Below are 26246 nucleotides of genomic sequence, written 5' to 3'. Positions count from 1 at the left end.
TGGAACTAGAGTAAAGGAAAAAGCTGAGTTTCAAAGTCCCACAGCCAGCTAAGGAAGATCAAAGTGCAGATGCTCAAATGTTCCTGTCTGTGTGGTGAGATGGGGCGAGCGTCCACAGGCAGAGCAACACAGCAGAGACCGTGCAGCTCAGTGCCAGACAAAGCGTAACTGGCCTTCCGACCGAATCGCGGGAAAGCAGTGGTGTGGAGTTCAAGGTGATGACTTAAGTATCCACCTTCTTCTCCAGTTCTATAAAAATGGAAAATAATAATGATAACAATAATAATAACAATAATATTTTTTTCCAGAAACTGCCAAATGCTTCCCCAAGTTGTTCAAACCTCAGAGATGCTGCCTAGAGAAGGCCCAGAGGGAGGCACAGGCATGTTCACAGAGTCACCAGGGCAGCAGAGGTGGGGGAAAGAGACTTCCTGAGATGTTGACTGAATTGAAGCGAAGCTCTCAGCCCCGCACCCTCAAGTCCACTCTGTCCACCAGCTCTGACCCTTTAGAGTCCCTCTCATCCTTTAGAAAGCAGCATCCCTGGTGGTTGTATAATTTCCTATAGCTACTATAAAAATTACCACAAACTTGGTAACTTACAATACATATTTACTTTCTCCTTCTTCTGGTGGGCAGAAGTCCTTTTCAGGCCAGCAGTTTTACTGGCCTGAAATCAAGGTGTCTGCAGGGCCACGCTCCCTCTGGAGACTTTAGGGGAGAATGTTTCTTGCCTCTTCCAGCTTCTGGTGGCTGCCAGCACTCCTTGGCTTGTGGCTGCATCATTCCCATCTCTGTCTCCATGATCATGTTACCTACCTTCTCCTCTCTGTAGTCCAATCTCTCTTTGACTCTCTTTCATAAAGACACTTGACTATATTTAAAGCCCTTCTGGATAATCCAGGATAATCTTTATTAATATAATAATCACACCTGCAAAGTCCCTTGTGCCATATAAAGAAACATTCATAGGTTTCAGGAATTAGGGCTTTTTAAAGTTATTATTCAGCCTACTACAGTGATTAAAAATCTGGAATCAGATGACCTGAGTCAAATCCTGGCTTTCCTCTTATCAATAGTGCAACCGGGGACAAGACACTTTACATCCTGTGACTCAGTTTCCTCATCTAAGAAATGGGAGTATGGGTGATAATAGTCTCTATGTCATTGGGTTGTTAAGTGGGTTAAAAATTAATGCATATAAAGCATTAGGTATATCGTAATACTTAAATGTTCACTATTATTACTTGAACTGGGTAATTATCTTTCTTTTTCTTCTTATTTTTCTTCCCATTATCAGTAGAAGTCCCTCTTCAACAAACTTTATAACACACACACAGCTGACTATGTAGAGCAGACCAAGACTGAGCTGTCTTGGTTGAAGAGGTGACAAGAGAGGAGCTGGTCTTGTCACCCTCAGGACCTCAATCCCTGCTGGGACACCACTGAGAATCTTGGGATTCTTTTTGTGTTCAGATCACAGGACACAGTCCGGAAAGTTAGACAATCTGTCCAAATTGATTCACTCCATTGAACTCCTTTTACCGCTTGGTGTCAGTCCTGAGGTATAGAAGGGAAGAGCACGAGCCTCATTGGGTTGCCCGAGAAAAAGCCTGACTCTGCTCCTGGCTGTGTGGTTTGCACAGTTATTCTGTGCCTTGTGTTTTCTCAGCTGTAAAATGGTAATGATACTACCTGACTCAGAATTGCTGCGAGGGGTAAATGACTTCATGTAAAGTCCTTGGAATAAGAAGGTCTGGCACATGGCACATGGTGAAGTATGGTAGCAATCATCTCAGGTAGAAACTATAGTTTAACTCTAACCCTGCTGTTTGGCTTAATAATAGAAAAGTTATTTTGATTTTCTGAATTGTATAAATCATCCCATTCGATTGAATGCCTTATTGATTGTAATGTGAATATCCCATTGATTGTGATCTTACTGGTTTTAGAAAGCAAATTCCTCTGTACCTGGGAACCAGGACAGCACAATTATCCCAAGACCTGAGGGTTCCAGATAATGTTTCCCTGTCAACTCAGTGGTCCCAAAAACCAGGACAGCGCAATTACTCTAAATTGCCTCGATGGCTCTAGATAATGTGTTCCTGTCAACTCAGTGATCCAGAGACCCAAAACTATAATTAACATGCTTAATTCTGCTTCTGTAAATTGTTTTTTTTTTGCGAATCAGGTTCCTCATTCCAAACCCTGGGATGTAATCAATACCTTTGTGATTTTTGCCTATATAAATCTGGTGTTGCGGCCATCTTATCACTATGAGATTTGAGAAATGGCCCCTCATAGTCCCGGATTTACAATAAATGTGACTCTATTCGACTTCTTGAGGCGTCCTTGTGTGATTCTCGGGGTACATTATAACAGTGGTAGCTATTTTTGTTATGTGCTGGGGACTCAGTCTATGTCCTAGGGGACCTACCAGGGTATAGGGTATAGCAGATGAGGGCCCTGACCCAAGGCAAGTCTTGTGTGTGAATGTGGGGCAAGGGGCAGTGGGCAAGGGAAGGGAAGTCTGAGCCAATGTTGAAGAAGAGGTGTGAAGCTACAGAAACCAGCTGACCTTGCTGGGGTTGCTGTTGCTCTGGTGGGAAAGTGTTCTGGGTAGATGGAATCAGGGAAAAGCTATAGAGAGGAATAGCCAGTGGGTAGGTGTAGCTGAAGGTGGGATGCCAGGGGTGGTGTAATATAAGATGAACCCAGAGGAGGTGGGAGCCGGGGATCTTGGGTGACCCAGGGAAGAATTTACACCTTGTTCTGGAGGTCATATAGAGTCCCGAAAAAAGAGTTGTAGACTAAGGGAAAATCACTTCCTTCTCCCCACCTCCCTTTTTCTCAAAACCAAGGTTCTTGGGTTTCCCTGGAGAGTTAAGAGCTCTGTGTACCCATCGCTAACTCTGGGGTAGTTTATGGCTAAAAACAGGCTCAGTGGGGCCATTGGAAGAGAGCACGCCCTGTGCTCTTGAGGCTTAGCGGGGAGGGACTGACACAGAGATTCTGGGCTGATCACCTGGTGGCCGGGCCACCCCATGCAGGCCACGCTGTCCTGAGGTGCTGATGAGCTGTGCTCAAAGGCAGCAGCACTTTGGCTCAGGAGAACCAGCCTCCCATTTGCAACCCTTTGGATGTCACCCTAACGCAATTAATGTAACCCTCTTTGGTTCATCAAATACAACCAGGTAGCCCGCAGCTTATCAGAGCTCTCGAACCCTAGAGCCAAGTCAGGTGGTTTTCACACGGCTTCTCCAGTGGCTGGAGCTCCACAGGGATACCCGGATGGTTTTCGACCTCAGAATAAGGCTAAGCATGCTGGGCCTGAGTCCATCAGCCCCTCTGCAACCAGCGCTTTGTTTCACTTACTGAAGTTCTGTGTGGGGTTTTGTTAGGAACAAGAGTTTTAGGTTAAAACGTAAAATGCAAATCAGTTTCTCAGCCAGTCTCCTCATCTGACAGATGAAAAGACAGACCCAGAGAGGGAAAAGTCCAAGGTCATAGGACAGTGGCAGAAAATGCTGGATTTAGTCTAGCCTTTTGAAAGCCTATACACTGGCCTGCTTTGGAGAAACAGCTAAAAGCAGCTCTACCTCAAACCTATTCTCTGGCATTCACACACACACACACACACACACACACACACACACACACACACCCCAGTTTGGCAAGGAGGGTGTCCTCTGTTCCCTCCAGGTTCCCTTTCAGTGGGGAAACTTTCTACACCACCAGTCCCAGATGAGGGAAGTAGGTTACCTGCCTCTTGCTGTGAAGTTTAGGGTTTCACACCCCGACATAGGGGGTAGGGGGCGGGGCTACAGCAGAGCAGAGAGGAGGCCTGGCTGAGTATTATTTCCACTGGTTTATCTCAGGACCCGAAATGCTTTGGTTTCGAGCCAGGGACAGAAGCCTGCACATTCCATGTTTCTCTTTCTGTCGCTGTCATGTCAAATCTCCCCCTTTCGCTTTTTACTTATTAAAGGTTTTTCTGACAAGTAGATGGAGCACCGCAGCCTTCAAAGTCCCTAACCATCTCCAGGGCCTCATTTTCTCCCTTCCAGAGGAAAGGACTGAGTCACAGAGCAGGTCACTGCTGTGAGTGCAGGCAGCCAGGAAGTGAGGTAAAGCAGACAATTTGTACACACACACACCCACACTAACTGCAACCACAGCCACATATATGTGCGTATCCCACAAACCATACTATGCACACACTTCATACACATGGGACTGGTGGGAACTCCTAATTTCAGACTTGTGCTGCACTGTCTGTTCTGTCCCTAACATTGTCCATTCACTGCCTCCTCCCTGCCGAAGACCTTGACCCAGAGAGCTGTAGAGCTGGTCCAAGGAGCAGCCCCTGTCTCAGGCATTTTGCCAAGGGTCGGTTCCTCCTTGATTTGACATCCTTATTCTCCGGGCTTGGTTTTGTTTTACTGGTAGCCCTTCCTTGGTTTATGTGTTAGTTTGAGTTTCCCCCAAAGCAGAGCCTGAACCAGCAGGTGCAGGTGACCTTGGTCGGACAGTCTCAGAGGAAGCAGGTGACCTTGGTTGGAGAGTCTCAGAGGAAGCGAAGGCAGACAACACAGTGCCTTATGAAGCCAGCTCTCCAGAGGGCACTGGGTCACTGCTCTGCAGGGAGACTCCGGGAAGCTGTGCAAACCACATGCCTCAGAATTATCTTTCCCCAAAAGGAGGGAGCTGCAGTATTTATACACCAATTCTTTGGTTGAGGGTTATTCCCAGGGGCTGAGATTTTCCCAGACTCTGGTCTGCCACTCACTGGAGCAGAGCAGCCTTTGGTCCTGGGAAATAAAGCCCTTGGGTACAGGATGCAGATGCTGGCAGTGGGAGGGAAGGGTCCGAGAGGTCTGGGCGGGCACTGACAGTGTCCATCATAGGTTGCCAAGCCCGGCCCTTTCCTCAGCTTTCCGCACTGACTCAAGGTGGGCCAATCGCACACCTCCTTAGGATTTTGAAACTAGGAAATGAAGAGGGAGAGTGAGTGTCACTTCCACTCAGCTTGTGAGAGGCACTGCCTCCCACAACTTGAATAAATCCAGGATGCTGGGGGCGGGGTGGAGGGGGGTGGGGGGGGGTGGTGGTGGTCAGGGGAAGTTGACACACCAAGAGAAAAAGCGTGAATGGAGGAGAGAATTCCATTGGGTTCTAGTCATGATACCAGTTGCCTTGACATCCAGCTAAATCCCTACTCTGAGCCTGTAAGGAATTCTGCCTTTCTGCTTAAACTCTCTGAGTTGGGTTTTATTTGCTTGAACTGAAGTGAGTTCTGGCTAATGCATCCCTGATGGTCTTGGGTTGCTTCTCCCCTGCCACTATCCATAAATAATAATAAAGAGATTGATGATAATAATCATTGCACAGCTACTATGTCTCAGATGCTTTTTAAACAGTTGGGTATAAAGGGGGAAGTGATTATCCCATTAACAGAATCTTCCCATGATCCTAGGTATTTCTTCTTTGCTTTCTCTACCTTTAATTGGGGCCCCATGCTCCCCTTTGTGCTATGTTTCATATTCCCAGTTCCTACCCAGCCCTTGTGTTCTGCTCAAGTGCTATCTCTTTAAGATAGATTTCTTCTTTCAGCCAGTCGGGGTGCCCCTTCCAGTATATATCTCTCTTTAAAATAATAAACTCCACAGCACGTACTGAACCACTGTCTCGGTTGGGTGGGGAGTGGACATACAGTGCACACACCAGGCTTAGGGAACTCATACAAAGATGTTTGTGAGTCAGAGTGAGTTCTTGCCAGGAGTTCCTCATCTAAAGAGAGACATAGATGAATATATGCTCATGGTCGGAGGCCCAGCCAGCATCCAATTTCACGGACAGTGAGCTTTCGGCTGGGGTCAGACAGAATATTGAGAGCACACAGTCCTCTATTATGGTGGGCTACAATGTGAGCATGTTTCCTTCTGTTTCCTCCAAGGTCTTTTTACCAGAATGCTTTGGGAGAAGGTGTCTCCATCTAGCACTGCTCTGGCCTCAGTGCTGAACAGTGGAAAGAAATGCATGCACAAGCTGAAGCAACCCTGGGACGGGGAGGTATGGCTGCCTGGGGCCCTGGGGAGAGCTGCCAGGAAGGCAGTTACTTCTCTATAATACAATCCTGTATTCTCCACAGAAAGCCAGTGAAATCTTCTCTTTGTGCAAGGAAGATGCCCTTGAGCAGGGTTAGTCACTTAGCATTCAGCACACACCCTGCTACCTGACTCACTTCAACAGCATTGTGTTATGATTGTGTTTATATACCTGTTCTCCTTCACTAGAATGCCAGCTCCCAGGACTGCCTCTTACCTTACAAATCTCTTCCCCATGAAAACACCTGGGCTGTGCTTTACTAGAGCACAATCACATTCTAACATCCCATACATTTCACTTGTTCATTTTGTTCACTGTCTTCCTCTCCAACTGAAATGCAAGCTCCTTGAGTGCAAGGACTTGATCTGTTTTGCACTGGAGTGTATTCTCAGTGCCTAGGACAGTGTAGGCACTCAGTACATATGTTAGATGAATGGCCATCCCTGAGATTGGAAGTGAAGTGCGAGAACCAGGGAGGGGGTTGGTTCACCTAGTCCTGGTAGAAGAGAGGGTAACTGGATGCTGCCAGGGGAATGGCCAGTATCCTTTATCATGGTGGGCTACAATGCAAGTTATTCTCATTCTTATTGTCATTTTTTAAAGTATTTGTTTCACAGTGAGCTCCCTTCTAAACAGTCATCCACTATTTTGATGAGTCAATGCATTAGAAAATATACCATAAATGAAATATTGAGAAAGTTTAAATATCATTTTTTAAAAAACAACAGCACACTATACTTCATTGTCTGTTAACAGGCTCTTCCTGCTTTCTCAGAGCTTTGTTAGAGGACCAACGGGCTAAGAACCACCGCACATCCTACAGAGGTGCTAGAACAGCTGTGCCTGACTCACTAAGAGGTTCTCCAGGCACTAACTCATGCTCTAGGTCCATAGGAAGGACTGTTTTGTAGAGAGTTGCAGGTGTTTATTTTCATCTTTCCTATCTACTCCCATGGTTCTTTCCCTGTACCTTGAGCCATGTCAAGAAAGGGTTTTGGCAGAATCATGCAGAGAGGGTGACAAATGCTCCCTGAAAATGTAAAGGACCTGGCAACTCTCAGGGGAGAAGTCTAAACACTGCTGAGTGTGGCAGAGCAAAATACAGAATGGCTGAATCTGTTGCTGCACTTCCACCCCCGGCAAGCCAAGCGGTGTATTTCTGTGGACTAGATAAAGGCCTGGTGGAAGGGCCAGCCTGGGGTCATCTCAAAAGGGACCCATCCCTAAGGACTGACTGGAGTGGTGATGTGACTCAACAGAGGGGTGGAGCACCCTATGGAGGAGGCAATGCCTGTCCCAGGGGAACTTCAGAAAGGAGGTCTCCAGCAGTGAATCTCCAAGGGACCCATCAAAGTGCCCACAGGAGAAAGAGCCAGCAACTGTGCCTCTGCCACATAAGGAGAGCCCAAAGCCAAAGCACACTGTATCCGTAAAGTTAGATCCTCCTTATCCCTTCCTTCTCTTTCTTCTTCCTTCTTTCTGATCCCTGAAGAGCCCAAAATGACAACCAACTATGTGTGTGTGGGCAGGGGGAGGGGCTAAGAAGGGGAGTAGAGTGAAGAAAGAGAGAAGCAGTAGCCATGCTTCCATCTCTTATCGTAGGCCACCAAGTCTAGGACACAATGAATGAGTTTGGAGTTTTGACTGTATATTGGGCCAGATTGGGCTGGACTTCATGTTATCTCAGAAAGACATGGAAAGCTATGAGATATGATTGTGATCTCTTCTGTTCCCTTAAATCATAGTTGTCCTCCTTTGCACATGCTTTTCCTGCAACCTGGATTACTCTGCCACCTCATCTGAATGGCCAAGTCCTACTCATCCTTCAAGACACAGCTTGAGACATTTCTTCTGCAATAACTTCCCTGGTACCCTCAGGCAGAGGAAGGAATCTTTCATCTGTATTCCAATTACATCTTCACCTACCTGGTGGAGTAGGTTAATTGCCCACAACATCTCTTTTCTCCTTCTTCTATAGCAATAGAGTGGTACCTGGACAGTGGTACTTAACATTCAGACAACCAGAAACTTTACTGCCCAGCCCATACTGCAGTTAAATGTGTTCATGTGACCAAGTTCATGATAATGTTATGACAATGATATGCCCACTTCCATTCCTGAGCCTTAAAATATTTCACTCATGATCCTTCATAATCTTTTTTCCTTCCTGCTAGTGAGAGTACAGACAGGTTGCCACCCAGCTTCAACCACTCAGGTGAGGATAATACCATAGGGGCCAGAAGAACAATAGAATGGAAAGAACCTGGGTCCTTGAGTGACAGGGTAGGACAGAAAAATGCCTTCTCTCTTGGGATTATTACATAAGAGAGAAACACACTTCTTTGTTCCATAAGCCACTGTTTTGTTGGCTCCTTGTTTGAGATGTTTAGACTTTTACATAATGAATTCAACTTATGGTTCTAAACTGTACTGTAGCTGTCTGTTCATCTGTCTGTCTTCCCAGTAGACTTGGCATTCCCTTGGGAGCTTGAATCAAACCTATTAAATTTTGCTTCCCCAGATGAATGAAAACACACACACACACACACACACACACACACACAAACCTGTCCTATGAAATACCCAAAGGCTTGGCATAGTTCTCAAATGGGTTGCTTTTGATCAAAAGCAAAATATTCACTTACTGTTTTTGCTACCACTTCACCTTGATAGAGACCTGATGGATGGGCATGTTTCAGTCACTGAGTGGCTTATAACAGTTATGTGTAGGTAAGAAAGCTGAGGCTTTCATTTCTATAATCTCAAGGGTACAGCCATAGAGTGCTGAGTAGTCTGTGGATTGGTGAGAAATATTTTTCATGTGCCAAAATTATTCCCCATTCTTCTTCCTCAAGAGCAAATGCTTTGCATCTCTGGTGAACGAGAAGGAGGGAGATTTTCCAATAATAAAGTTCACCATTGATTCTGCCTGCCTGATAGAAACTACAAATTAAGAAACATTAATAATTACTAATTCCTGCTGAAATGACCATTTCTCTTCATTCAAAGTTGAAAAACATAAAGAGTTCTTGCTGGATGTTTGTATAATTGTAAGCTATTACAGTAAAACTAACAATAGGTAAAACTTCTGCATAAGCCTAAAATCATTTGTAATAGAAAGTTCTGATGGAATTTAATCTCTCTTCCACTCATTCATCCAGTTACTCATTTATAAGTATTTATTGAGGAGCTACCATGTTTCTGGTACTTTGTTGATGATTTGAGTTTCAATAATAAAAAATTTTTTCACATGCCCAAAACATTCCCCATTCTTCTCATTTGCTTAGAGTCTAACAGGGAAGGTTAATAGACATTCAATAGTAATAAGAGTGGAAGGAGGGTGTTATGGACTGAATGTCTGTGTCTCCTCAAAATTCATATGCTGAAACCCTAATCAATAATAATAATAATAATAATAATAGTAAGATGATGGTATTGGCAGTCGGGCCTTTGGGACATAATTAGATTTAGCTGAGGTCGTGAAGGTCAGACTCCCATGGTGGGATTAGTGTCCTTCTAAGAAGAAGAGAGACCAGAGTGTTTCCCCCTCCTTCCCCATGAGAAGACACAGCGAGAGAGTGGCTATCTGGAAGCTAGGAAGAGGGCTTTCACCAGGAACTCAATGAGCTGGCATCTTGATTTTTTTCCAGCCTCCAGAACTGTGAGAAATAGATGGCTGTTGTATAAGCTACCCACGCTATAGCATTTTGTTATGGCAGCCGGAACTGACTAATGCACAGTGTTATACAAGGGGATATATCAGGAGATCTGGGAGTTGAATGTAGTCCAAGAGTCATGAATACCCTTCATGAGGAAATGACACTTAGTTGACACAAATAGGATGTAGAGAAATCGGACAGGTGTAAAAGTTTGGCTTTGGTCAGGAAAAGAGAGCCTCTTTAAGTATTACAGGAGGTTTAAATGTAAGTTTAATGTAGGAATTACAGCTTCCTTGAATGTGGGAGAAGCTGGGGTAGTGAAGGTCTGAAAGAGGAGTCAATGGGTTGGAGAAGCAGGTACTAACTACTTCAGCCTGAAGCGCTGGTGTGGGTGAAAAGCTGTAGCTTGAAGGGCAGTCTGAGTTGTGTCCATCTGGTTGCCAAAGTTAGACCATGAGGTAGGATCTATGGTGAGACCTGAGAAGCCTGTGTTGCCATTGCATCCGATCAAGCTGTCTGTCTGGTCAATGTCAAACTGCCATCGTGTTGAAGGACTCTGCTTCACTTCCACTTTCCAAAACGTACACGCATCCCTCATTGCCACTGAGAAAGGGAGTTCTAGGAAATGTAGTTCCTAATCTTAGCCAGACACGGCCGTGCCAAGTTGACCACAGATAACAGGTGTTCAACACATGATGGGGAGAAAGTTCTAGGTAAATGAAATACCATGAGTAGAGATGTGGAGGTTAGAGTGAACATGGTATGACTGATAGCTAAGAATGCCCGGCTGGTGTGGCTCAGTGGTTGAGTGTCATCCCATGCACCAAGAGATTGCTGGTTTGATTCCTGGTCAGGGCACCTGCCTAGATTGTGGGCTTGATCTCTGGTGGGGTCATGCAAGAGGCAGCCAATGGATATTTCTTTCATTGATGTTTCTATCTCTCCCTCTCCCTTTCTCTCTAAAATAAATAAAACCTATTTTAAGAAAAGATACCTAAGAAAGTCTCAGGATGAAGTAGGGTTTCAGGTTGCAGAATGCCTTGGGAGCTTTCACAAATATTGAAACAATTTTCTTAGATAAATGGGAAGCCATTAAAGGATTTCAAGCAGGATCAAATTTCCATTTTGAAGAGGTCACTCTCGCTGCAGTATGGAGAGTAGATTTGAGTGGGACAGGAATGAGGAAAGGGGACAATTTAGGAGTTTATAGTAGCCCTCCAGGCAAGAGATGGCATTGATTTAGGCTAGGATGATGATAATAGCAATGGGGGAAAATGGTAGGAAATACATTTTGGAAGTATAGCAATGCTCCTTGGCTGTAGCTTTGAAGAAGTAACTGCTTCTTACTAATTGATCGAGTTACATGAAATTGCCATTTTTATAGGTAAAATATGACTAAATATTGGCAATTTCATATGATTCGAGATATTTTCTCTAAAGTTTTATGACAATTATATTGGTGCAAAGGAGGAGCCATTAGGACAGCCGCTGTGACTTTCCTTAATGGTGAGAACTGGGAGCCAGAGAGGCTTTCCACCTACATAAATGCTCACAAAGAAATACTCAACTTAGAAGGCCTTCAGTTGCAAGTAAGAGGAAATCTAGTTCAAACCAATTGAACATTAAATGGTACTTATAGGTGAATGAAATGGAAAGACCTGTGGTATGAAGGACTGTAGGCATGGTGTATTCAGAGATTAGATTTCACTTCTCTGTATCATTCCTCAATTCTGGTCTCCTCTGTGAGGCAACTTCATCCTCACATTGACTTCCCTAAAGGTATGGGAGCAACATGTTTCCTTGTCCACAGTCAGAAGGAGAGAGATACTCTAACAAATATTCAAAGAAAGGCCAAGTTCAGTCACATGTCTACTCCTGAACCACATTGGTGAGGGTCATGAGATGACCCTGATGTTTTGGGCCCCTGAAGCTAGATGGGATCAAGTCCATCCAGTGATCATGGTTGCAACATCATGAGTATATGGGTGGAATGGATACTATGGAGGCTCTCACATGTCCAGTAGAGCAGGGGACTGAATCAAACCCTTCTGAGCAAGTAATATGAAGGGGAAATCCCTAGGGCCAAGTTTTGAAATCACTTATCAAGCTGGTGTGTCTGTTGAGAAAGAGTAAAAACACTGTACCCCTAAAGATATAAAACCTCACAGGTTCATAAGAAACACTATTTGCTCCAAAACTACACCTGGAATCAGGCAGCGTTCCCCCTAACATTCGAAGGGTTAAAAATGAAGGCTCTTATTGAAGTCTAAAGGATTTCTTATGGTCATCACATAGTCAAAAGGACTTGTTATGTCCAGGAAATTAGCCTGGTGCTGCTGATCACAGGGCATGTGCTCTTGGGTCCTGGAACCCTGTCACCCCAATGCTGAGGTGGCAGCAGGAAAGATTCCAGCTTGAACTCATTTCCTGAAATTTCCTTTGGCATGGAATAAAGAAAAAGAGAGTCATCTTTTCAACTTGGGGTAATAATCTGTCTCACATAATTGCATTAAGATGGTTCTTCAAATGCTGTCTTCCCACCATCTCTTTGAAATGCATGACAGATATGGGATTAGAGGAAAGCTGAGTGCTGCCTATAAAGAGCTTGTAAAAAGTTTCCACAGTAATGAATGCAGAAAGGAAATATGCTAGACATTAGCTTTATGTTGCAGGCCAGCTCTTATAAGAATGGTCTCCTTCATCATGGGCCACACTTCTATACGTCTGGATCTTTCAAGAAGTTACTACTGAACTCAATAATCATATCATAGGTTAATGGCCCTACCTAGCAAATGTTGCTATCCAGAATCCATTTTTGCTTTTGTTTGTTTGTTTTTAAAATATAGTTTTTATTGATTTCAGAGAGGAAGGGAGAGAGAGAGATAGAAACATCAATGATGATAAAAAAAATTACTGATTGGCTGCCTCCTGCATGCCCCCTACTAGGGGCGAAGCCCACAACCCAGGCATGTGCCCTGACTAGGAACTGAACCATGACCTCCTGGTTCATAAGTCGATGCTCAACTACTGAGCCATGCTGGCCAGGCAGGATTCATTCTCAATATTGAAGTGACCATCCATCTATGTCTCCCTAGAACAGATTATCTCTCTATTCTAGTTTAGTAGTTATCAAAGACAAAAAAACGTGACTTGGATGACAGATTAGATCAGTGGTTCCCAATGTGGGGCTGCCCCACAGGGGGGCAATTTGATTTTTAAGGGGGGCCATTTGAGAATGAGTTATTAACTGAATTTTTTGCATTTCTTATGGCTCTAGGAGCCTCATATACAGTATACAAATGTATATTGGGACCTATTTATGCATTTCAGTTCCCTATTATATGTTTTGAAACTTTATTTGCTATTTTTTCATATCACTTCATATTATTATTATTTTTTTTAACAATTTCTTAGTGCTTTCTTCCTCAGTACTTCAACTGTCCTTTTGGTCTTTTATTTTTCTCTTTCATGATGCCGTGTTCTTTGGAAGCCTGTTCAGACCAAGTTAATGGCCTTTTAGGCTTCCTCCACATGAATAGGAGTTCACTTTTTGAATAATAAGAATTATATGTCACAGGGGGGACATCAGGATTTTAGAGATGCTTAGGTGGGGCATGGCCAAAAAAAGGTTGGGAACCACTGGATTAGATGGTCATCCTAGCTGCTACTACTTGGCTTATGCTGCAAAGCATAATGGGAGATGGAGAAAATATGAAAACAGTTAGGGCCAATCTTAATATAGCATTGCATTTCTAGTATTTACCATGTGCCAGGCACTGCATTAAGAACTTCATGTATTTATCTCATTTAATCTCACAACAACCCTTGAGGGCCACAGTACTACTATGTTTATCTTACAGATGAGAAAAACAGAAATAAAATGAAGCTAATTATCCAAGCAAATTTGCCCAGCTTGATAAGTGGAAGAGATGGAATTCAAACTCAGATTCCAGAACTAGATATTTTAATTTCTATATTATATTGATGCTGAGTTTACCAACCAGAAAGCATAGCTTCCCTTTTGCTAAACATGGTCTGGAGGCCAAACGGCAATGCCCAACGACCCTGGTATCAGTAGTTGTATCACTGAGGATGCTTTACCTAAGGGCAGCAGAAAATACAGCCTTAGCAGCATTACCTGGCAAAGGAGGAGCCCTGAGGTAGGGAGGCTTTTGGGTTGGGTGGTCAAGAGGTTCAGCGGCCTTAGCAAGATCCCAGTGCATACTCTGAGGTCCATAGTGTGGGTTCGACCCAAGGCTGGTTTCCTCCATCCTGTAGGGTGGCTGTCATTAGCAGTCAAGGGCACATACTCTTTTGTTCTCACCCAGTAGAAAAGAGAGGCTGGCTTCCTGTGATTTTTCTCTTAAAACCAAAAAAGTGTTTTTCCCCCAAACTCCCATACATTTTTTCTCCGGTCTCATTGGCTCAAAATGGCTTAGGCCTGCCCATCTCTGAACCAGTCACTGGCCAGGGGAATTACTCTTACACACGTGGGATGGGGTGGGATGGTCTCTGGGGACTCAACTGTGGTGCCCGTTCACACAGCCAAGGCAGACCTGGGAACCCAGGGACAGGAGCTTCTGGGTAATAACATTTGGAGCCCTGGTTCTGCAGTTAGAGTGACATGGGCTTAACTTTCCATTTTGTCGTTTACTAGCAAGGGATTTTGTGGAATTTTCTTAACTTGCCTAAGCCTTGGTTTTCTTCACTATAAAAGGGGATTAGTAATACTATGTGTTACACTGCAATGCTCTGAGGATTATTTTAAAATGTTTAAAATATATGAGAGCAGATAGCTCAATGCCTGACTCATAGCAGGCTCCTAAGAAACATTCATTCCCTACTCCTTGATGTCAGACTAGTGTAACAGGGTCATCTCAATCCCCCACCCCAATCCAAACTCAATAATGTGTGTGTATACTGCAGCTTTGGTATAGTGCTGATATTTCTGCATTTTGTTTAGACATGGCTTCTCTGTGGAGGACCTAGGATAAGAGCACCCCCTATGGGTGTATGATGAGGCAGAGCCGTGTAACTTTTGGGTTGAGATAGAGCATGAGTCAGGAAATCAGAACGTAGAAGGTGGGGCTTTAGATAGTCAGGAGATAAGAGAGAATAGTTGATTCTCTTTGCTTCTTATTCTCCAGGATCTGGATGTCAAAGAGTTTAGAAGCAGTGAGGGAGAGATGGTTTCTGCTCCCAGGATGAGACTGAGAAGCAGACAGAGGTGTGCCACCGGGATTTTTAGCTGTGATGAGTGGGTCACATGTTGTAAGCCAGGTTATAAGGCTATATGCCATTGTCTGTTTTGATTTCTCTTTTGTACTTACCAGCCTTAAGGAAAGTGTGCTTGGATGTGCTAGCCTTTGCGAGTGAGACCTGTGAGACAGCTCTTGCCTGGGCCCACGTTTGAGCTGCAACATCAAAAGGGCAACAATACCCTGTGTGATCAAAGTGGTAATGGCGATGGTATTTAGTGGAAAAATCTCAAAGTGAAAGAAATCAGCCTATAGTGGCTAAACTCCTCTACCTTTAGGGGGAGTCTTTTCTATTACCAATCTTGGAGATGCCATTTTATTAAGGAATCAGAATGGTCTCCTTATTCCTGATTAGCAGTATCTTGGTTGGAGCAGGCCCATGGCCCATGGTTGGAGAGCTTAATATCTAAAAGGGGATGGGAAAGAGAGCAGAGTTCAGCAAAGGGTCTAAAGGTCAGCAGAGGACTCCAGTTCTAGGAGGCAGAGGCACACACACCTTACATCAGACAGAAGAGGCACAGATCATTGCAAATAAGATGGGGTCAAGACTTCAACTCAACAGCTTCATTCAGAACATTCTAGAAAATTGTTGACCAACTCCAAACTCCACCTTCTAGTGAGAACCAGGCCACCAGCTCCCCTCCATATACAGCGGAAACTGCATGAGTTTCCTCCCTCCAACTCTTAGTGTTTCGAGAAACTACCTTCCAAATGTGATGAGGGACAACAGCTTTTAAACTGTGAGCCCCAGAGCCTCTGGGAGGTATAGAGGTATCTCAGGGATCAAGAGCAGACGGGGATGAAGATGGGGAGACAAATAACTAAGCAGGCTTCAGGTTTCCATCATCTTGACCCGAGGAGCTCCACTTTCCTCTCTGTCAGTGCCTAAAAGAGTCTGGCCTAAAACAGGCACCCAGTCAATAAATGAATTACTGTTTTAGGCATGGCAGTTCTTCATACAGTTTTATTTGATTAACAGAGTCTGCTGTTAAAAATGTAAGTATGAGAGTTACTGCTTTAGAATCTTCTTAGAAGAACACATCTATCCCATATAAGAAGGGCTGGAGCTAAGGCTTGTTTGGGGGTCTCTCCACTGGGGCTCAATAGCTAACTTGGTTTTTCCATTGAGGAAAAAAGTCATCAGAGGAGGTTCCGTGTTTAACTTGCCTCTGTTGCCCTCTCCAGACTATGATGACAGCCAGAGAAGAGTGTGTTACCAGAGGGGTTGATTGGCATTCTTGGTGTAATTTTTTTCTTTGTTGGAGAAACACAAGTCTCTGATTCCTCCGTGGTAATGTTCTTTACTATCAGAAAGGCCCAGAATAAAAATAACAGCCTCCATGACTGCATTCAAAGTGGCTGCTAAGTGCCAGGTGTTTTCACATCTTATGCCACACAATCCACACTACACCCTTCACAGGTGGGTAACATTATGCCTGTTTTTAAATGAGGCAATTGAGGCACAGAAAGTAGAGTAACTTTCCCAAGATCACACAGAGAGTGAGAGGCAGGACTTGCCCTCACGTCTGCCTGACTCTAGCTGGCATGCTCTTTTCATATTGGCTTCCACGGCAGCAGGAGTGATGTCGCATATGTATGAGAGTAAACTCATCTTGGAGGACTGCGGAGAACTGAGAGTGAATAAAGCAGGTTACATAATCCCCCCCCCCCAATAATCTTTCATTAAATAGGCTGATCATGTAAGTGCTTAAAATTGAATCGGGCCTGGAGGTATAAGTGGGGATTGCTCATCTCTTGGCCCACCTATCTACTGGTAATTTCATAGCAGCATATCTGGGTCTGAAACTATGAGAAAATATCAAGAGTGGGGACATAGGCAAGATTCCAATGGCATTTTTTTACAGAAGTAGAAAAAATACTCTTAAAATTTATATGGAATCACAGAAGACCCCGAGTAACCAAAGAAATCTGAGAAAGAACAAAGCAAAGGGCATCATACTTCCTGATTTTAGGCTATATGTGCTATAAAGCTATGGTCATCAAAACATTATGGTACAGGCATAAAAGCAGATAAATAGACCAATGAAACAGAATCAATAACCCAGAAATAAACCCAAGCATATATAGTCAACTAATATCTGATAAGGGAACCAATAATACTCAATGGAGAAAAGACAGTCTCTTCAATAAATGGTGCTGGGATAATTGGCTACTCTCTCTCTCTCTCTCTCTCTCTCTCTCTCTCTCACACACACACACACACACACACTTGAATATTTTTCAGTGGAATATTATTTAGCCATAAAAAATGAGGAAACCCTATCATTTGTGCCAATGTGGATGGACCTTGAAGCCATTATGCTAAGTGAAATATATCAAACAGAGAAAGATAAATACTGTACCATCTCACTTATATATGGAATAAAACAAAAAAACAAACTCTTAGAAAAAGATCAGATGTGCATTTACCAGAGGTGGTGGTGGGAGGAGTCAGAGGAAGGGGGTCAATGAACTTCAAGTTGTAAGATAAATAAGTAATGATGTAATATACAACATGATGACTACAGTTAACACTGCTATATGATATTTAGAAAAGTTAAGAGAGTAAATCCTAAGAGTTCTCATCACAGGGAGAAAATATTTTCCTTCTTTTTTTTATTGTATCTATATGAGATGATGGATGTTAGTGAACCTATTGTGGTAATGATTTTACAACACATGTAAATCAAACCATTGTGCTGTATGCCTTGAACTTACACAGGGATGTCAATTATTTCTCAATAAAACTGGAAAAAAATCACCTAGTAAGAGGAAACAGAGGATATTCGTGGAATACTCTGCCAAATGTAGTTTGCAATGAGAATTCCAGAGCAGCTAGGATGTTAAACAGATGTATTATTTTCCAGGCTCAAAGAAAGAATGAACGACAATCTTTGTATATATACATACAGAATATTTTGTCTTAATATTTACTGTTTTCCCAATAAAAATATACAGATCTAAAAAAAAAAGAGTGGGGACATAGGAAAACACATAGAGCAGAAGGCAGGAGCCAAGAATTGGGGCGCTGCCTCCCTTCGCCAGGCAGGACCAGCCAGCAGGGAAATGCTGGCCTTGACCTGGGCAGGGAGGGGGCCTCCTGGCTGCAAAGGCTCCTGGTTTCCCACTCTGTTGGGTCAGTTTTCGGGATGAGTAGAGCAGGGTGGAGTGAACTGTGTTGAAATCCTAGCTCCACCTCAATCATGGATTGACCTTAAGCAAGTTACTTAATCTGTCCAAACCTCAGTTTTATCTTCTATAAAATGGAAATAATTTCTTATGGTTATTGTGAGGATTATGTAACATACTAAATTAACATATACATCATAAAATAGGTAGTCTCTGAGTTTTCCTTTCTCTTTCCTTCCTTATTCTGTTCCTCAGAATACCCTCTCCCCCCTCACCCCAGTCTCTACCTCAAATACTGGCTATAAAGCTGTTTCTAGGTCTGTAACTTCAGGGTTTTCAATTTCTAGAAAGCTGACTGAAAGGACCCTTCTGTTTGTCCTCAGGAGTGTTACCTGGATGCCTGGGAAAGGGCAGGGAGGTGGGAGGTGAGGAAAATTTGAGTCAGCAAAAACCCAGCAGAAGGGGCAAAAAATCAAGCCTAGAAGTCCTTTAGAGCAAAATTTAGAAAAAGGAATTATGGTGGGGCTGGGGGAGGAAGAAATAAGCAAGTGAGTGACAGTAAGAACAGAGATTCATCCAGATCCCAACCAAATGCTATCAGGACCCTTGGCCCTTAAGTTCTCTCCCCAATTTTCTGCATACGGAGTCACTACCTTACCCTATAGATCAGCTTCTTTTGCTTAGTGGAGATTCTGGCTACAAAGAAATTCCATATTTCTCAGCTTTCGGCTCCTTTCTACCACTAGAGAAAGACTGAACCACACTCTCTCACTGGTGTCAAGAATAAAAACAGGGAACTTGGCTTGAGTGATTTGCTAACCCTTGGTCCAATAAGCTGTGATTTAAAAGGGGGTTTGAAGAATATGGTGACACCCACCCAAAAGAAATAGATGGAGCCCTGGCCAGTTGCTCAGTGGTTAGAGCATCAGCCTGAGCACTGAAGGGTCGTGGGTTCAATTCCCAGTTAAAGGCATGTACCCTGCCGAAACCGGTTTGGCTCAGTGGATAGAGCGTCGGCCTGTGGACTGAAAGGTCCCAGGTTCGATTCCGGTCAAGGGCATGTACCTGGGTTGTGGGCACATCCCCAGTAGGAGATGTGCAGGAGGCAGCTGATCGATGTTTCTAACTCTCTATCTCTCTCCCTTCCTCTCTGTAAAAAATCAATAAAATATATTAAAAAAAAAAAGGCATGTACCCGGGTTGCGGGTTCATTTCCCAGTCCCGGTCTGGGTGCAGGCAGGAGGCAACCAGTTGATGTGTTTCTCTCACATTGATGTTTCTCTCTCTCTCTAACTCTCTCTTCCTACCTCCTTTCCTTACTCCCTTCCACTCTTTAAAAAAAAAATCAATGGAAAAATATCCTCAGTTGAGATTTAAACAAACAAACAAACAAATAGATGGATGGAGTTGAGATAGGAGGATCTCCCAGAAAAAAACAGGGTAGGGAAGAATTCTGTTCCTAAAATAAAAAGAAGGGCTGTCAGACATCTAAAGTAATGTGTCTTCCACAGAAAATAGAAATTTCACCAACAGTAGGTTGGTTTGATCACACTCAAAGCTAGAATTTCTCAAACCAGGAAATGGCTACACTTTGAGGTGTCCAATCTGAATATTCATAACTATCCCATAGGTAAACCTAAATTCCTGGGGTACAAGATCCCAGGAATGTATGTTATTACATATACATGGAGAGTGTTAGTCTAATCTAAGTGATGACTGAACTAGATGTATGCGGTACCGCTTGTCCTGTGAGTCACATGGTCTTTGTTACTATAGTTGAATGGACCAAGGATGGCGAGCTGACCTGAGGCTGGGCAACCTGTTACCTCATCAGTGGCCTATGGGTTCATTCATTCATTGATCCATCAATTCAACAAATACTTTTCAAGTGACAGGCACTTTTCTAGGCACCAGGCATATGGTGTCCCTGCCTTCATGGACCTTACATTCAAAGGGGATAATAAATAAGTCATAAAAAATGCAGAGCAAGGTAAGAGACGAAAGAGTGACTCATGTAGTCTGACTCTCAAAGAAAAGATGGGTGATCAGCTTTCTAAAATCTGGGTCAGTGCGCTGTGGCCTTAAGATCTGAAGCCTCCAGATTGGGCAAGTGTGGCATAAGCAAGCAGAAGAAATCTCTCTAGAGAATGATGTAGAGAAAAGTAAAAGTGAGGAGGACAAACAGCTCCGCAGAAATAAAAGGAGAAGCCTCAATTCCTGATTTTTTTTCCAGTTCCAGTTCCTAGGAACCCTAGCTTGGACGCACACCATAAGCAGTGGTGCGCTGACACTGGCTTATGAGAGCTGTAGTGTGCATCTCTTCCCAACTCTGCATTCAGTGACATGACACTGTGGCTTGGAATTTGCCATGGCGGAGGCATTTACACCACGGAAATTGGCAAATGCTACAGAAGTGACATTCATAGCTGCATTCCCACCCCCTAGAACTGAGTGTGGCATACAGTAGCCTTGGCAAGTATTTACATATAGAATGTTTATGTTTATATATTAAATGATTTAATTGTTAACTTGTTCATAGCTAACACTGCATGCTGTATGCTTATGTGAGAGACATTGTATTAAGCACAATGAATATACATTTTCTCACTCAATCCTTTAACAACCCTGCGAGGTACAACTATTAGCCTCACTTTATAGCTACGGAAACAGGCACAGAGAGGTCAACTAAGTTCCTGAAGGCCATGTAGCTAGCAAGTGGCAGGACAGGAATGAACAACTAAAGTGCCATGTAGGCAATCAAGGGTGGTGACACAGGAAGCTACTAGTAACTTCTCCACTCTGTGGCTTCCTTCTCCAGGTGAACACATCAGCAGATTATAGGGCTGGTGATGAGGGACAAGCGAACTGGTTGAATGCCATACCTGCCCAGGTGTGGAAGGCTGAAGAAGGGGGTCACGAGGCATTGTGTGCTCCAGTTCCATGTGCGTGCAAGACTCCAGCTGGGTCTGAGTGTTCCCGATTGGCAGTCCTAGTGGGAGCCGGCTGCCAGCATCCCTCAGTGGTGAGCTTGACCTTGGGCTGCAGGGTTTCTGAAAGGTCTGGATCTCCTTCCACCCCTGGCGCCCAGCCCTGTGGAGTTGGCCCTCCCTTGTCATCAAGGAGTTGTTTTTATCTGGATGCAGCTGCAACTGCCAGAGGCATTTCCTGGGGCTGGCCTGGGGCCTAGCAAGGGTTTGAATGTGGCCAGACTTGAAAGCTGAGCAAACCTCAAAAACCCAGTGGTTGGTAACCCCCTGGAATTGGCAGCTGCCAAGGACCTGGCAGCCAGGAAGCCATTAGGCTGGGTCTGGTACGGGGCGCGAGTCCAGCAGAAGTCAGGCATGCAAGCTCTCACCTCTGTAACATAGTGAGTTCTCTCTCCGCAGCCCGAGGTGCCACACTCCTGACAAGTGACCGCACGCCTGTCTCATTTTCCTAGCCCTGCAAGAAGGCAGGCCGAGTCCGACAAGACTGGCAATGCCCCCATGGGGCCAGGCCAGTGAATGTGCACCCCAGCCCATACAGGGCCATGTGGGGTGGTGGTGGACAGAATGGGGTTGTTCAGAGCCAGGGCATGGGCTAGGACAGCAGTCGCCAACCTTTTGGACCTCATGGACCACCAGTGGTTTATGGACCACCAGTTGGCGACCGCTGGGCTAGGGCATCAGTCAGACCTGAGTTCAAATCTTGCCGGTTGTGGGGTTACAGGGTCAGAACTTAATCCTCCAAGTCCAGTGCCCTCCCTGAAAAATGAGAATCATACTGATCTCAGAGTGGCTGTGAGACTACATGAGTTAAAATCTGCATTGTCACCACACAAGCATTATCCTCACAGATCAATTTCCGTCACAGATTAAGGCATGGACACTCATTTAGGAAATCACAGATTCTTAGAAAGTTCGTCTATGACAGCATCTCAGAAATGGCTCAGCCCAATTTCCTCACTTTACAGAGAAGGAAGCTGACGCCCAGACAAATCACACCGTTTGTTAGGTGAGGCAGGAGCTGGAACCCAGTGTCTCTGGGCTTTCTTGTGCGCCCACGTGTCATTCTCAACCAGTTGTATGGCCTTAGCCAGGACACATTATTCGCAGGCGTTTGGAAGGGTGATGGTTGTGTGGAAGGGGTCTCTAGTGACCGGGACATCCCCAAAGATAGAACGCCCTGTCCCTCTGCAATCCTGGCATAGAGTGGGGGCTCAGCAAATGTGGTTCCATTGAGTAAAAACCCCTGGCTGCCCTAAGAGGATGGAAGGGTTTCAGCAGTAAATGCAGCAATGCCTCAGCCCCAGCTTCCCCGCCCTTTCCCTGGGCATGCCCCATGTCCCCAGAATACACGCTCAGGCAGTCACTCAGGAAACAAAAGCGCTTCTGTGGAAGGCAGCACGGAGACATCGAATTGGCACAGGACTGGGCCCAGAGGACCTCAGTCCAAACTGTTGCTTGACCATAGTCTGGCTGGTTGAAATGAACCTAGTCACTCACCTTCTCTGAGCATCAGTTTTCGAATCTGCAACATGGACAATGATCCCTGCCTTGCCGACTTTACAGGGAAGCTATCAGTATTAAATGTGATTCTCTCACTCCCTCCAACATAACTAGCGTGATTGCCAGCCAGTGTTTGGTGAAAATAAGTCTGGATGCTGAAGCCAGATTGTCCGGGTTCAAATCTAGCTCTAGCACTGACATACTAGCTATGTGACCTTGGGCCTTACTTAGTCTCTCTTGCCTCACTTTCCTTAGATATACAATGGGATGTTATTACTTACCTGATAAGATTATTAAAACTACAAGAAGGAATTCCTACCATATGTTTAGAATAGTGCCTAGGAAATTGTAGGTACTCCGTTAAATGCCAACTTTTAAGATTACTAGCTTAGAGGGCACGTTTTTTTCCAACTTAAATTCTCACACGTCCTTATTTGCAGGCGTCTTTTATCTCCCTGCTGGGGCCTTCCTGGCTCCTGCTCTCAGTCAGATTGCCCAGTGATCTCAGAATATCCTCACACCAGTCGGTTTCTAAATGCCCAGTAAAGAGTGAACAAGAGAATCAGATCAGACCCTGGTTGTTCTGCTTCTCACGCTTACCTGATGGGGCCTGGTCCTATACTGCCCCTTGGTCCCCTTGCCACTGGGACCCTCACCAACATCCCAGTGTCCCCTTGCTTGGCTCCATAGCTACACTCTCTTAGTTCCCACTCACAAAGCTTCTCAGATCAGAACCCAAAGTCTTCCAGCCTCGAGTCCAGGCTGGTCAGGGGCCAGCCCAGACCCAAGAAAACAGAGCCCTCATGCTGAACTCAGACACCCGCTGTGAGAACCCCTGCTGTGCTCTCCTGCCCACTGGACCTTGGTCGGGGCTCCAACTCCCGTTTCCAAAGCCCTAATGTTGACTCTTGGGGACACAGAGCTTCTTGGTTCACAGAAGCTTATTCTCCTCAACCCAGGAGTCAGAATCTGTCGGAGAGGGATGGCCTTGCTCTATATTCCCCAGAGGACCCAGTGGCTCTCACCATGGCGGCCCTGCCCAACTGTGAGGTTGTGTCTGGGGACAGAGGACGAAATGGTGGCCCCTCAGCCTGTAGGTCCCCCTGGCACCTGTGAGTGTGACCTTATCTGGAATAAGGGTCTTCACAGCTGTGACTAATTTAAGGATCTTTAGATGACATCATCCTGGGCCCGACATCAAAGGACAACTGTTTTGTCAGAGACAGAAGAGAAGACAGACACTCAGAGGAGCGGTCATGTGAAGACAGAGGCAGAGATGGAGTTATGCAAGAATCACCTCGAGCACCAGAAGGTGGGAGAGGCACAGAGGACTCTCCCCCGGAGCCTCCAGAGAGACAGTGGCCCTGCTGACAGCTTGATCTTGGACTTCTGGCCTCCAGAACTGCCAGAGAGTCATTTTTGTTGTTTTAAGCCACCCAGTTTGCAGTAATTTGTAACAGCAGCCCTAGGAAATGAATACCTGGTGTCCACCCATGCCGAGAAAAGGCCGGCAGCTTCCTGCATCCTGTTGTGCAGACGTTTATTAAAAGTCTCCTGCCCACTTGCTGGTGCTGGGCTGGGGCCTCGGAGAAGGGATAAAGCATGCCTTGTTAACCACAAAGTGCTCCACGTACACATGTGTATCATTAGCTGTGACGATGACGGATTTTATAGAATCCGACTCTTCAAGTTGGGCTGGGATTTTCAATGTTGTCAGAGCTTAACCTTGAATTTCCCAAGTTCAGGCAGTGATAATACCTAGCTTTATATTAAGCCCTTTGTGCCAGGTTACCGTCTCTCTCTGTTTCCCACGTGTTACTTCACAGAACTCTTATAACAACCAGAGGTACCTGCGACAAAGATCACTACAGAGGGATGTGCAACGTTGACTTGCAGGGAAGTCAGATGACTTGTCCCAAATTCCACCATAAGTGCGGGAACCAGGCCTGAAACCGGGACCCCCTTACTCACCCACTTGGCCATTTGACCACCAGCCCGGGCCTGTCCCTTAACAAGAGCTTAGACACCAAGGACTGAGCCAGGGACAGGGGCCACAGGGATGACGACCAGATAGTCCCTGCCCAGGGGACAGTGGGAGAGAAAATAATGTAAACAAAGTAGGATAATATGATTGTCCCAGTTCTTCATTAGAGGTAAGAAATGAGTCTAGAAATTGGTGGGAGACTGATATGGACAAGCATGGGTGGCAGCCTGAGCTCAGAGTTGATTCCGCAGGCAAGGGGCCGGCTCTGCAGAAAAGGCCCAAGGCCCTTGGGCAGCAGGGTGCGGGGGAGGGGGCTTCAGGTTGAGCTGAAGGAGTGCAGACAGATCTTTTTTTCACTCCACTTAACTTGCTCTATCAGGATGGTCAGGGGATTCTAGTTCCCAGCTCTCTCCTCCCTAGCCTGGCCTGCTCACGTTTATTTCACTCCGGGCCTGGGGGACCCACTGTGCTTTCTCTCCAGGCTCCGCCTCCTCCCCCAGCAAGTCCACAACTGGTCAGCTTTCCTTTCAGCTGGGCCCTGAACTCAAGTCTTTTCTAATTGACCGGGTCTCACAAATGGCATTCCCTTTTGTAACTCCCTTTACAGTTCCTTCAACCTGGACCAAATTAGCATTCTTCTCAGGCTCCAATTTCCTATTCTCGTCTTATCCCTGGTAACCATCTCTCAGCTGCTATCCAGCTGCACACAAGTGGTCATGGAATAATTCACTGATTTTCATTGCCCACCTTGACTTACAGGGCTCTGTTGGAGACCACGGAGGATGGACATGTCTCCTCCACTTGACAAGGACCTCATCTTTTTGTGTTAACCCAGTGCCCATCCTCCTTCCATCTTTTTTTTTTCTTTATTGTTGAAAGTTTTACATACGTCCCTCCTTTTCCCCCCATTAACCTCTTCCAGCTCTCTCCTGTCCACCCCCCCCCCGCCTTCACCCCCCTCCCCCGCATTGTCTGTGTCCACGGGTTATGCAAAAGATGGAAGATGTTCAATATTTGTAAAATGATTCTGCCTTTAATGAGCTTGTCATCTAGTCAGGCAGATAGGTACAGAAATGTCTTTCTCATCTGACATCACTGAGGAATAAAACATTTAGATAAATGAATTTTCCAGATAAACTGAACACATTCCTTTAAGTACCAAATGACATTTCTATTAGACAGTTTACATGAGAAAATTTAACTTCTTTTATTTCCTTCTTGTATCAATTAGGAATCTATGTTGCCAGTAGCAGAAAACCCAACCGAAACTGGCTTTAATAATAAAGAGAATTTTCTTATCTGAAAGCTAAGGGTTGACACTTTTAGGTGTATCTTCATCCAGGCCTCAGACAATGTGATTAGGATGCAGTTTCTTTCCATTTGTGACCTCACTGTCCTAAATGTTTATTTCATTCTCAGGCAGCTTTTCCCTTTGAAGTACAAGGTGATGCCAGCAGCCCCCAGGGCTATGCTCTTCCGTAATCATATCGACCAGGAAGAAAAAAGTAAGTATCCCTGGTACCTCTTGTACAAGAAGGAGGCTTGTCTTTCCCTGAAGACTCAGAGAAAGTCTTGGGTTACACACCCATCTCTGAACCAATCTGCAGTAGGGTATTGGGAT

Source organism: Myotis lucifugus, unplaced genomic scaffold, assembly GCF_000147115.1.
Source record: "Myotis lucifugus unplaced genomic scaffold, Myoluc2.0 scaffold_63, whole genome shotgun sequence".
NCBI classification, from domain to species: Eukaryota; Metazoa; Chordata; class Mammalia; order Chiroptera; family Vespertilionidae; genus Myotis; species Myotis lucifugus.
This window is presented reverse-complemented; position numbering follows the sequence as displayed.